A 13,528-nucleotide genomic window follows, 5' to 3' on the forward strand; every position below is an offset into this window, starting at 1 on the left:
AAGCATTGTCAAGTTAGATAAGGCAGGATAATAAAGAATTTGAACAGAAGCTGACTTTAGAGGCAAAAACCTCATAATAAAAACTTTAATAAACATATTCGAAGCAGGAAGCCTGTAAGGGAGACAGCTGGACTGTTAGATGATAGGGGGTTAAAAGGGCACTTAGGGAATTTAAGGCCATCACAGAGAGACTGAATGAATTATTTGCTTCAGTGTTTATTGAAGAGGATGTTGGAGAGATATCTGAGCTAGAAACTGTATTCAATGATGGTAATTCAGAAGAACTGATACAGATTACAATTAAGTTTGAAGATTTAATAAGGCAGATTGACAAACTAAAAAATAGCAAATCTCCCAGACCAAATGGTGTACCCTCCAGGGTTCTGAAAGAACTAAAAAGTGAAATTGTAGATCAGTTACTGGTAATTTATAACCTATCATTAGGATGATCCATCATGCATGAAGATTGAAGGGTAGCCAATGTAACCTTGATCTTTAAAAAAGGATCCAGGAAACTATAGACTGGAGTCTGACTTCAGTGCTGGGAAAAAAATATGGAAACTAATCTAAAGAACAAAATCATAGAAAATATACAAAGACATGGTTTAATAGGACAAAGGCAGCATGGATTTACACAAGGGAAATCTTGCCTCACCAATCTGCTACATTTTTTTTTGAAGGGGTTAATAAACATGTGGATGTAGTATATTTGGATTTTCAAAAGGCATTTGACAAAGTGCCCTATCAGAGATTTCTGAGAAAATTAAAAAGTCATAGTATAGGAGGCAATGTCCTATTGTGGTTAAAAAATAGGAAACAGGAGAGATCGGGAGAGAGGGTGAGGAGGAGTCCAGAGAGTTGCCGGGGACAGCGAGAGAACCAGCTGACGGTCCCGACAGGGACTCCCGAGTGTCTCACAGCGTCTGACATCACTGTTAGGCGATGCCGGAAGGGGCCTTCAAAAGTGGCCCATTTGCGGCACTCAGTCGCCGCCATGTCGCCTAAGCAGCACGTGCCAAAGGGGCGTGCGGCTTTGTTCTATTTTCAGACCATGTTTCCCTACAAACTAAACATCTTGTTTGGACTTTTCATATTTTTCCATCTCTAGAAGGGGAAATCTTGGTGACTACGCAACCCTACCTAAGCTAAGTGATCCTTTCATTAACTTATTTCTTGCTGTTTTGATAGTCTTTAGTTAAGCTATGCCCCACTCATCCCAGAAACGCCGGGCTCGAGAAAGGCCACAAATGGAAGGAACTTTAGCAACACCAGTATTGGGCCCTATGGATGCCCATATCAGGAGGGGAGTTTTATTGCCAGGTGAGTTGTCACTTGAAGAGAACCAGGAAGGTATGGATTCCCTTCGTGACTCGCTATTCTCTTTATCCCCGGTTTCCAGAACACCACCTGAAAATCCCGCAAGTACAAGATCAATATCAAATGTGGATACCCCGTCCCCATTGATGGAGACAGTGGAGAACACTGGAACATCAATGATATTTGGTGCGGAGGGAGTTACTCCTGCTGAAGTCTCAGGTGGGATCGTGAAAGAGGGGCAGTTGCTACACCAAACTGAACTAAATATTTCTTCAAGTTGTGAAATTGACATTGAACCTATTGTAAGACCACTTGTGTTTTCACTGGAGACAATTTGGGAGACTGTAGTTGTGATGAATAAAAATTTCACTACATCTTTAATGCCATTGGTAAAAAGAGTAGAAAAGGTAGAGATTAAAGTAAATAAGGTGATGTCTGATGATATTAGAAGAGATCAGGATATTGAGTCAACTAAAGTAGATATTAAGAAGTTGGTAGAACAAAATGTAATGTTAATAAAAGAAAATCAATATATTTCAAGGAAAATGGAAAATCTGGAAAACCGGATCCATAATAAAAATTTAAGACTGGTGAACTTTCCCAAGTTGCCAGCAATTTCCGCAAAAGAAATGTGGAACAAATTTGCTATAGAATTTTTAAAACTTCCTCAGCAAGCCTTACCTCCACTGAATCAAATTTATTATCTTCCTTTATGGAAGAAAGAGGAAAAGGATCAAGGTTTTCAAGAAATTGTTCCATTAAATGTCTCAGAATTTCTAGAATCCTCAAATGTAGAGGAGGTCCAGCCAGCCACTATGATTATTTCATTTCTTTTAAGTACAGATAGAGATTGGGTCTTAAGGCTTTATGTTAGAAATACTATCAATTAGGTGTTAGGATATTTCCTGACGTAACCAAAGAAACACAAATAAAAAGAAGACAGTTCTTGATAATGAAACCAAAGTTAGATCAGATGGGAGCTTTGTTTAAACTAAAGTTCCCATGTAAATGCTGTGTATCTTATCAAAATGTTAACTACTGGTTTTTTCAACCTTCACAGTTGTCAAAATTCATAAGTGATAGAACTAAAGATGAAATATCTGGTCTAGCAACCCCCTAGAAGTTTACGAAGTTCTCAAATTGTTAAAGAAACTCCCTCGGTTAGGTTTGTGTAATTATTTCCTCTACTCAATAAATGGTACCGATTTTCCCTTGTCCACTCTCAATAGTGAATACCCCAAAATAAGAAGAAAACCTTACTTTAAGTTCACTAGTTTATCATATCTTATACAATGTTATATTTTTAACTCTCACAGTGAGATCACACAGTGAGAAATATAAATAATACGTTGTCTTGGAGGAATGTGATCACATAGTGAGAAATATAAATAATACGTTGTCTTGGAGGAATGTGAAATTCGCATATGAAAAAGGAGGTTTGACATATACGGGACATTTTAAGAAAAATGTGGTTTTGTGCACAAGTAGAAAGTCCTTGGGTGTTAGACAAATAAGGATGTTTTTATTATTTGAAAACATGCATGTATTTTTAATAGAGGTTTAGGGGAGTGTAGGGGGTTTATGGGGATTATGTGAATGCAGTGTGAATGAATAATTTAAGTTTGTGAAAACATTATGAAATTATTTATTGTTCAAAAAAAAATTTTCAACTTGAAATATATTTTTAACTCATTTTATTTCATAACATTGTATAAGATTTGATAAACTAGTGAGCTTAAAGTAAGGTTTTCTTGTTATTTTGGGGTATTCACTAATTATTTCCTCTAACAAATAGTATGGCTTTATAACCTTCAATTGTTTAATGATTAACCCCTTCTATAGAGGACTTTGAAAATTATGGTTTAAGTGAAGTGCTTTCTTATTTTTTCTTATTTAGAAGACTTCTGTAAATCATAAGATGTGTTATATCAAGAGGTTCTTGATTTATGTAATTTGAAAAGTTGATAAATAAAAAAAAAAAGGAAACAGAGTTTCTCAGTGGAGAAAGGTAAACAAGTGGAGAGCCTCAGGGATCTGTACTAGGACTCATACTTTTTAATGTATTTTTAAATGATCTGGCAAGGGGAACGATAAGTAAGGTGATCAACTTTACAAATGACACAAAATTATTCCGAGTTGTTAAATCACAAACAGTTTGTGAAAAATTACAGAGGACCTTGCGAGACTGGAAGATTTGGTATTTAAATGACAGATGGAATTTAATGTGGACAAGTGCAAAGTGATGCACATATAGAAAATTAACCCATATTGTAATTACACAATGTTAGGTACCATATTAGGAGTTACCGCCCAGGAAAAGCACCTGAGCATCATAGTGGACAATACTTTTGAATCCTTGGTTCAGTGTGCAGTAGTAGTCAAAAAAGCAAACAATGTTAGGAATTATTAGGAAAGGAATAGAGAATAAAACAGCAAATGTCATAATGCCTCTGTATCGCTCCATGGTGAGGCCTCACCTGGAGTACTGTGTACAGTTCTGATTGTCACATCTTAAAATAAGATATAGTTGCATTGGAAAAGCTACAGAGAAAGGTGACCAAAATGATAAAGGAGATGGAACAGCTCTCCAATGAGGAAAGACTAAAGAAGTTAGGGCGGTTCACGTTGGAGAAGAGATGGCTGAGGGGAGGTTATGATAGAGGTCTATAAAATCATGAGTAGAATAGAATGGGTAAATGTAAATCAGTTATTTACTCTTTCAAAAAATACAAAGACTGGGGACATTCCATAAAGTTAGTAAGTAGCACATTCAAACCAAATCAGAGAAAATTATTTTTCACTCAACACACAATTAAACTCTGGAATTCATTGCTGGAGGTTGTGGTAAAGGTAGTTAGCGAAGCTAGGTTTAAAAAAGGTTTGGATAAGTTCCTGGAGAAGTCTATAAACTGTTTAATCCAGTAGACTTAAGGAATAGCCACTGCTTATCACTGCACGATAGATCCTATTTACTGTTTGGGATCTTTCCAGGTACTTGTGACCTGAGTTGGCCATTGCTGGAGACAGGATACTGGACTTGATGAACCATCAATATGACCCAGTATGGCAAATTCTTATGTTCACATGCAAACATTTTAACACCTACCCCCCCCCCCAAAAAAAAACAAAAAATGTATCCAGCTACCTGAACCAATTTTTTAATAGTCCAAATGTCCATTCAGTGGAACATTGCATACTCTTGAAACTCCCAGAATCTTCTGCAGAGAGAGAGCAATTCTGATATTCTAAGTGCGTCATAAAATTCCTGAGACAAGCAAAAGTCTCTGGGATAGTATGAAAGGCCTAGATTTTTGGCACAAAAATAGATAAAAGCTATTGACTAATGAAATGAATTCTAACACATATTCCTTTCAGAAGAGTTTGGCTGTATTTGTATTTGTAATTATAGGTAAAATGTTAATAAGCATTAATGAGGCTTTATGGTAGCTTTGAAGAAGACTGCATACTAAAGTAGCTGCATGGTATCTAGTTTAGCCAAATGTATCAATCTTCCAATGGGTTAGGAAAACCATATTTATGACAAAATATAATGACTGCAAGAAAACCTTAGGCTAGAGTATACCAATATGAAGTACAGAAATAGTGAGTAATTAGAATATAGCCAAAACCACTAGTGAATGTGACATAAAAATAGAATAAAATATGGCTTCCAAGGAAAGAATGGAAGAAGGAAACAGGAGAAGAAGGACATCAACAACTCTCTTAAGGTCCAAGAGTTAGGACTGGGAGAGGAGAGGTATCAGACAGATAATCTTCTGTTCTTTCTGTTGCTGTATGAGTTAAGGACTTGGTGGAAAAAGGATAATTTTAGTTTTAATCATTATGGTATGGAAAAAAGTTACATACACTTATTATTTCACCTGTTGGTTATTGTTTTATTACTGCACTCTGCTGGTACTGAGATAAGGTTCCTCTTGTCTGACAGCATCTGGTTGGTGCTGGAACAGGTTCTCAGGGGTCCAAGATCTCTAAGTAGCACTGGTAATAGGCTAATATCAGTGACAATGCGTGGATGTGTGCACTTCATTATATCTCCTTTTTGCAAGAGTCCTAGGATAAGCATCAGGAGTCATGAACCATGTCCGGCAGCCATATCCTACACCGCCTGGAAATGAAAAAGCAGAAGACATTAGTGAAGTGTTCCTTAGTCAATGGTAAATAACACTGATTAGAAGTGTAAATGCAAAAAAAAAAAATTCTTTTGTTTTATTTCTTTTTCATATTTTTGTTTAATTTTTATTTCATTTTAGCGCTGCATACTTGCAAATAGTGCACTCTGGAATACATTTTCAAAGGAGTTTTGCACATAAAAATACCATATACATGTATAAATAGCATATACTCGTGGCTATGCAACATTATAAATATTTAGAGTACGCATGTGTTTTCCATGTATATTTTACCGGCAGAAAGAAGGGGTGGTCTAGCATTCAAAAGTTTGCATGGTAGTTGCCATTTTGTAAAAGATATATGCATATACATCACCAAACCTACTGAGTCATTTATCAATTTGCGTTAGAGCCTTAACGTGCACGATAATGCAACACAAATGCATATGCAAATTCAACATCGAGTATTCCAGTGGGAAGAGTTTGGTTGGAGTTAATGGAAATGAGTGTTGGTAGCATCCAATGCGTTACAAGAATGCACCTATTTTTTGGTGCATTGTGCTTGCGATAGGCTTGCGTTACAGAGAAAATATTTTTAGCAGAGAGCGAGAGAAAACATCTGTATAGAATCAGTCTGACTCTCTAGATATGTTCCACTGTAGAGGGGCACTTTGAATCGGTGTGGGTATTGCAGAAACATTCTGAGCTATTCATAGTAAAATTGTCATCACTAAAGATCTGTAGTCATTATAATGTTTGAAAAGTATAACTAGATGAGTTGATTTGTATAACACAAATCAAAATCCTCTAGTCCTTATTTATAAAATACCTGCCTCTGCTTATAAACTGGGGTTATTATGCGTACATGTTATATTTTTTACACATCTAGAATATTCACGCATATGTGTATAAAACAGGTTAGAAATATTTGCACATACTAAAACATATGCACATACTTTCAGAACAGAACTACACAGTATTTTATAAACCGTGCACAGCTTATAAAATACTAGCATAAATCTCTGCGTGTCCACTTATGCCCACAATTGCTGTACCATGGACAGGTTTCAAAGTTAGGTTCTATTTGTGAATAGTGTGCATTAAGGGCTAGATTTTAAAAGCCCTGCGCGCGTAAATCCTGCCAGATTTACGCGCGCAGGGCACTCGCGTGCCAGCGCGCCTATTTTGCATAGGCTGCTGGCACGCGCAAAGCCCCGGGACGCGCGTAAGTCCTGGGGCGGGCTGGGAGGGCGGTCCCGAGTCCCCCGGCACTGCAGCCTGTGCCGGGGGATGCCGAGGCAGCGCGTGCAAGTTACGCCTTGCCCAACAAAGGTAGGGGGGGGGAGGGGAATGAGGAAGGAAAGTTCCCTCTGAGGCCGCTCCGATTTCGGAGAGGCCTCGGAGGGAACGGAGGCAGGCTGCGCAGCTCAGCGTGGGCAGGCTGCCGATTTTGCGCAGCCTTGCGCGCGCTGACCCCGGATTTTATAAGATATGCGCGGCTACGCACGTATCTTATAAAATCCGGTGTACTTTTGTTCGCGCCGGTGGTGCGAACAAAAGTACGCGCGCATGTATCTTATAAAATCCGGTGTACTTTTGTTCGCGCCGGTGGTGCGAACAAAAGTACGCGCGCATGTATCTTATAAAATCCGGTGTACTACGCGCGCGCGTATGTTTTTAAGATCTACCTCTGCATATCTTGATGCGTGCTTATATGGAAATAGCACGTATAAAACAACAACCACAAAAAAGTGACATTTCCTTCATTTTTTCTGTCGGTTCATTTAAAACATGACTCAAAAAACTTTGACATTTCCTAGTTTGTTTCAAATGACTGCAAATCCCTAATACTGATTACAGCAAGGTCCTTACAATAATGCCACCTGGATATAAATGTGTCATGTGAAACTGATGGTGACAGAGAACAAATACAAAGTTTTTGTGATCATTATGGTAAGAGACATAGTTGAAGGCTTGTAGTCTTAGTACAATAATAGTGACTATAGCATTTCACTATCAACTGCATGAAAACATAAATTAAAATCTATAATTTTTACCCATACAGCAGTCATCTGTGTTCGTATCTTCCCTCCTCAAATCACTGCAGAGTGATGCAAGATATAGGAGAACAGACTCATGAAAACATAAACACCATTCAAGCATACACATTGCAAGCAACCTATAATAACAGTGAATGAAAAAGCATTTCCTGTTCTGGTATACCTGTTTTCTTTCATCTTTTTGTCTTCTTTCTACCATTTGTAGGGGCCCATGGTAGGCAATCACAACAGTCTTGCTTTCTTTACTTAACAGAATACTGCAAGCATTTGCCATTGCTTTCTGCAGCTCACAGCACTGGGTCTTCCCTTGCGGTTGCCCATCGAGACATGAGTCAGGTCTGATCCTGCTTAGCATCTAGGATCTCTTAAGCTCAAGCTCAGGGTCTCTCTATAGTTTGAGATAGTTTAGTAATTAGTACAATTGTTATATATTAGATCACATTTACAGTCCTATTTCCTTGAACAAAGTTCATGTAAGCATGTGTGCAATCAATAGAACCTAATACATGAAGTAACCTGATTATTTCACAGAACAGAGATTCCCCAAAATTTTTATGAGAACACGTCAAATCACTGAAAGGGCTAGATGCAAATTTTAATTATCTGGTTTTGTGGAAACATTCAAACACATGCAAAATACAAAAATCCAAGCATAATACATCCATATATTCATACCATATCATTATGTTTTCAATTTTTCTGTTTCATACTAGCTTGTACTTTTTATAAAAATGTAACAAATGATTTCAACCACCCTAATTAAATTATGTTACCCAACTGAAACAAATAGAACAAACAGAAATGAAGAAATTCTTTCTGGCTTTAAAGTTATCATTATTATCTGAATTTAGAGCCTGCCTTTTCAGAAGCTCCAGGTGAGGAACAAAAGTTAAGAAAATACATTGAAAAAAAAAATACCATGAAAACAAAGAAAGCAGAAAATACAATAAAACAAAATAAAAACAATCAAGATGAACAGCCTCATGTATAACATTAAAAGGGACAATAAAAAGAATATGGCTAACCTGATTTAAAAAAGCATAGCCAGAGACAATAAAAAATTGAAATTGCTCATTCAAATTATCTCACTTACATACATTATTTCTGGGGAAATTCAGTGCCAAAACTGAAAAATAGTACATATTTTCTCAACAAAATACAATATAGTTACTGTAGGAGTAATAATTATTGTAAACAATATAACTACATACAGAAACAGGTTATCACTTTCTGCTGTCCCAATCTCTTGTCCCACAACTCATCCTCACCAGACACTCTCTCAACCAGCTTCTCCTTCCCTCCCCCCCCCCCCATCAACTTCTGCCACTCATCCTCCCACCATCCAGCTTGCCCCCAACCTCTCTCTGTCTTTTGTCCCAGGCATTGCTCTCTCTCTCTTCTATACCCTCTAGTCTCTCTCCTGCTACCCCTCTCAATCTATCTCAATTTCTCTATACCTCCTCCAGCCTTTTTTCTCACACTCTCCCTTTCTAGTTGTTGCATTATTTGGGGTGTCCATTGCTGTGCTGCTTTCATCCTAACCTCCCCTCTCCCCAGCCTATCTGGCTTTTCCTGACTCATTCAGGGTGTCACTGCTGCTGCTTCTTTGCAGGCTGATGATTACCACTGCTGCACCATTGCTGCTTCCTTCATTGCCCATGCAGGCTGATATTGCTACCACTATCTCCTTTCGGCCTGCATAGCTGGAAGCTTTGATCAAATGTCCTTGTGCTGTTTCTCACATCTGAGCCCAAACTGGGCTGAAACCCTAGTGGGCCAGATAAAAGTCTTCTGGTCCACAGGTTGTAATTTGGAGACCTCTGTCATAGAAGTCATTCTTAGTGGCCTACCATGCTGTCATTAGGAAGAAATATACCATTCCCAATGTGTCCTTTCAGGACAGGTAGTTCTTGACCAACACACCTGGAAAAGTTGCCCGAGACATTTGCCTGTTATAGCCACTGTAAACTGAACAGACCCAGAAGCTAGAAAATGTAGCAAGTTCAGAAATATGATGAAAGGAAGTAAGGCATGAAACCTGAGGATCTAGATCTGCTTTTATCTCCTCATATACAACTTGGATTGCATTGGAGCTCAGCCTATATCTGTGGATTACCACTTTCTCAGAAAGCATGAGCAGTGCTGACAATGCCCTGGACACTGAATGCCCTCTCTTCTGAAAATCCTCCTCTTCACCCCTCTCCACCAATCTGTCCTGTACTGAGATAGTTCTGCTCTCTCTTTTTCTTGCTCTCTGTGGCCTCCATCTGTCTCTTAGCTTGCAGCCACAGCAGTAGCAAAGGCTCTATCTTTCCTTAAAAAAAGAGGTTTTTATATCTCACTAAAACTAAACATGTTTTGTTTTTCTAGCAGGTGGAAGCTTTTGTGACTTCGTTTTTATGCCCAAAACATTGTGGCAATTATCATGCCTAAGCGAATATCAACTGAATGATTAATTTCATAAACTGATTTACGTAGAAATTTCAGACATAACAAATAACCTTTTCATACTTAAAAACAGATTTTCAGCATGAAAAAATTGCTACAAAAATCCCTTTGTGAATAAGACAATAACATTTTTGCATCTAAAGTAGATTTTAAATGTAATAAGCATATGGGAGAAAATCCTTAGAGCATCTAACCTGCTGTGTGACTTTGATTATGTCACTTAACCCCACTGTATTCAAATTCAGACTGTAAATTCCTTGCAACTGGACATTTTAGCCATGTGATCGATTGCACTAGATGGCAGATTATTATTAACTGCAGCATTAAATAGTAATTGTATTTTCAACAAAATAACTCTACTGTGTAATTGTAGCTTCACTTCTCATTAGGAATATGCAGTATAGGGGAAAACTTTGGCAGCAGAGAGGATTTGGTATGATATCTTTGTATGTATCTGAGTATACACATATGATTTTTAAAGCAATATTTATTAACAGAAAATGTGGCAGTTCGCTACAAAATGTATTGCTACAGTTATACGCTTTTGCTTTTCTAATGTATTAAGTACACATGAATATAAGAACATAAGAATTCCTATACTGAGTCAGACCAAGATGCATCGAGCCCAGTAGACTGTCTTCAACAGTGGCCAGGCCAGGTCACAAGAACATTGCAGATCCCATAAAGTAAATCTATTTCCTGTTAATTACTTTCAGTGATAGTAAAAGCTTTCTTTAGTCTTCCTGGCTAATAACTTGTTATGGACTTTTCCTCTAGGAACTTGTGCAAACCTCTTTTAAAGCCACCTATGCTAGTCATGTTATGTGAAACATCAAAAAGTCTGGGAAAGTAATTTTAAAATATGAAATTGTTAATAAAGCTACTCAAAGGGCAGGTCTTTTGTCATTTACAGGTCAGACATGGTTAATCCTCTATTCCTGGGTACGTGCAATACTGTATGAGCTTGTAATGCTTATTTCAGATGGAAGTTGAGCTAAACACAACATACAGCAGGGAGCAGCTCTCAGAAAAGGACTTTTTTCTGATTGAATAATGCCATACTTTTATTTTTTACTGATTATTTTATGATTATTGTATTTGTATTTTTTAATATTTTATCTATGCTGTATTTCATTTATTGCTTTTTTATCTGATGTATTTTTAATTACTGGTTATTTTATATTGTTATTTTGTAAACCAATATGATGTATTCTCGAATACCAGTATATAAAAACAATTAAATAAATAAAAATCGACCATAGCATCACCTTAAACAACAGTAGAAACACCATCTTGAGAATTTAGGAGTGTTGCAGATGTTTCAGGCTTCTCGGTGTAGATATTTTTACACAAGTACAATGGACTTTGGATTAGGTAAATCTGATTCCAATGTAGGTAAAGTAGGTAAAGTAAAAAAACTGCCTGTAAGGTTTAATTTCCCCGTTCACCAGTCTGGTGGATATGGTGAAGAAATGTGATAACACAGGCTTAACTCATAAATCCTACCCTCTCTCTTTTCTTCCTAGTTCTGTCTGCTTTTGGATCTGTCTAATTTCTACACAGAAGAAAAAAGCTTTATGATAAAAGGCTAAATGTATACAAATATGTAAACTAGACTCCTAATTAATGTCCTTGTTAAAGATTACATTTCATTTTTTAATATCTATTCCATTATCCCACTGATTTAACCTTTTAACTTCAGTTAAAATTCCAGCTTTAAAATAATGTTACCCAATAAACCTTTAGAGCTAATTTACTGCATAACCAATACTTATGTAGATGTTTTTTTGTGATGACTTTTATAAAGGCTGGAGGCCTGGGACTTTTGCAAAGATCGCCCATTGCTCTCTGGGCGGGGCTACAAGAATTCATGGCCTGTCCGGTGCATCGGACACATTCCGACCCCCCCCCCCCAAATTCCTCTACAGAATCGTTGTAATCAATCCAGTCATCACCTAAAGTCCACTCCGCGTCCGCATTCAACTTAAAAGCGAATCACACAGAGAAGCAAGAGGTGCTGGACTAGCGCGGCACCGCTTTTTCGACCTCCCCTTAACAACTACTGAACATGCTTCGGAAAAGAGGTGACAGCAAATTCCAGAATCACACAACTCGGCTTTTCCAGCTGCATGATCAAGAACAAAAGATCAACTAAAAGTCAGAAGTCGAAATAATGCTCCAGCCGTGAGGAACCTTGGGTGAAGGCTGCTGGAAAGTTTTTATGTAAAACGGATCACAACCTGCCTTGTTTTCAGAACCAAAACCCCGTCTTTTAAAGCGATTTTTTTTTTGCCGGACAGTATAGAAAAGATGCAGATTTTTTGGTTGCCGCTAAAGAATTGCCTGCTCAACATTCTCCAGAGACTTAAGCGTTCTTCCTTTTCGAAGTTTCCTCGTTTTCTGTTCTCTGTGACTTTCAGCGTCGTATTTACTAAGACTGAAGGTTAGTATTGCGATATGACTTTCTACGAATAAAGTTAATATAGATTGCACCAACTGCAAGTTTTGCTCGTCCTACATAATGTTTTTTTCCCCCATACGTTTTATTAGTTTATTTAGTATTTAAATGTCTTTAAAATATTCTGAAGTCCTCGTGCATGCTTTAATTCAAATTATACCACTTGTTAAAAAAATATTGGAACAACAATTAGTTCAGGGATCTTACAAAAAAAAAACAGGAATGAATGGTCATTGATCTGGGCTGCTTTCAGGTTTTAGAATTATTTGTTTCTTGCCACCTGCAGAAACAGCGAACAAGCTAATGTGTATTATTAGATCTGATTCTACAGATTTCATAGATTGCACGTGTGCGCTGGGAACCAGGAAGAAACGAGTTTTATGGCTTCAGTTCGTTCCCGAATCTTTCCGAGGAAGTCAGTACAAAAAGTCGGATCTGATTATCACCCGATCCGCTTTGCAGTTATTTTTGCGCTGATTTATGAATTACTTCATGCCATAGCGATAATTTTAGCATCACTGTTTACAAAAAAAATGGTTTCTGATTGCAAACTAAATAAAAAAAAAGAAACGAACAGAAAGGCAGTTTAAAATAAAAAGCTATTTGGGAAAATATAGGTACCCGTCCAATTATCCTGCGTGCAGCTGCAATCAGGGGCTATTTTAAGCAGATGACAGTGGTATGCGCTTATCTCAGCAGCACACAAACTGCTGAACCAGGAAAAAGAGCTGCCAGATCAACCGAAGCTTCCAGCTAGCTGCCAGATTTTTTAAAGTGCAACCTTTAAAGGAGGTGCTCTTCCTTTCTATTCGACTCGTTTGGGTTTTCCTCTTTCCTGGCTGCTGCTGCTGCTGTTCTTGGTTGCAAGCCCTCTGCTACATATGAGGATGTCGTTGTAAGAATGAGTCAAGAACACTTTCAATGAAATAATTCTAAGCGCGCCTCTAGTTACATCCATCCCAACTCTCTGCAGATACTTCACTGTATGAAGCAAGCGCCTATCTTTCCACCTCTGTTTTTCCAAATAAATAAAATGTTTTACTTCCTAGGTCGACCCTTTTCTTCTTGGCACTTTTAAATGACCCATGAAACCTGGCCCAATTTTTAAATCAAGC

General features: G+C 37.7%; 1 protein-coding gene and 1 long non-coding RNA gene across 8 annotated transcripts in view; one reads left to right on the forward strand and one right to left on the reverse strand.

Annotated features, from left to right (window-relative positions):
* Positions 1–13,528, reverse strand: part of GJA3 (gap junction protein alpha 3) — a 59,215-nt gene that overhangs the window by 44,910 nt on the left and 777 nt on the right. The window contains exons 2-4 of one of the 2 annotated variants that reach the window (XM_029602508.1): positions 7,671–7,895; positions 7,505–7,548; positions 5,185–5,443 (exon numbers count right to left, since the gene is read on the reverse strand). The gene's annotated coding sequence lies outside the window, so the exon portion shown is untranslated. The remainder of the gene's footprint in view (positions 1–5,184; positions 5,444–7,504; positions 7,549–7,670; positions 7,896–13,528) is intronic. The other variant, XM_029602507.1, reaches the window with a different exon arrangement.
* The window catches only part of LOC115092045, a 298,722-nt gene continuing 297,062 nt past the window's right edge, over positions 11,869–13,528 (forward strand). For all 6 annotated transcript variants that reach the window (XR_003856889.1, XR_003856887.1, XR_003856890.1 and 3 more), the window contains exon 1: positions 11,869–12,398. This is a non-coding gene — a long non-coding RNA (uncharacterized LOC115092045). The remainder of the gene's footprint in view (positions 12,399–13,528) is intronic.

This window comes from Rhinatrema bivittatum, chromosome 5, assembly GCF_901001135.1.
Source record: "Rhinatrema bivittatum chromosome 5, aRhiBiv1.1, whole genome shotgun sequence".
In the NCBI taxonomy this organism is placed as follows: Eukaryota; Metazoa; Chordata; class Amphibia; order Gymnophiona; family Rhinatrematidae; genus Rhinatrema; species Rhinatrema bivittatum.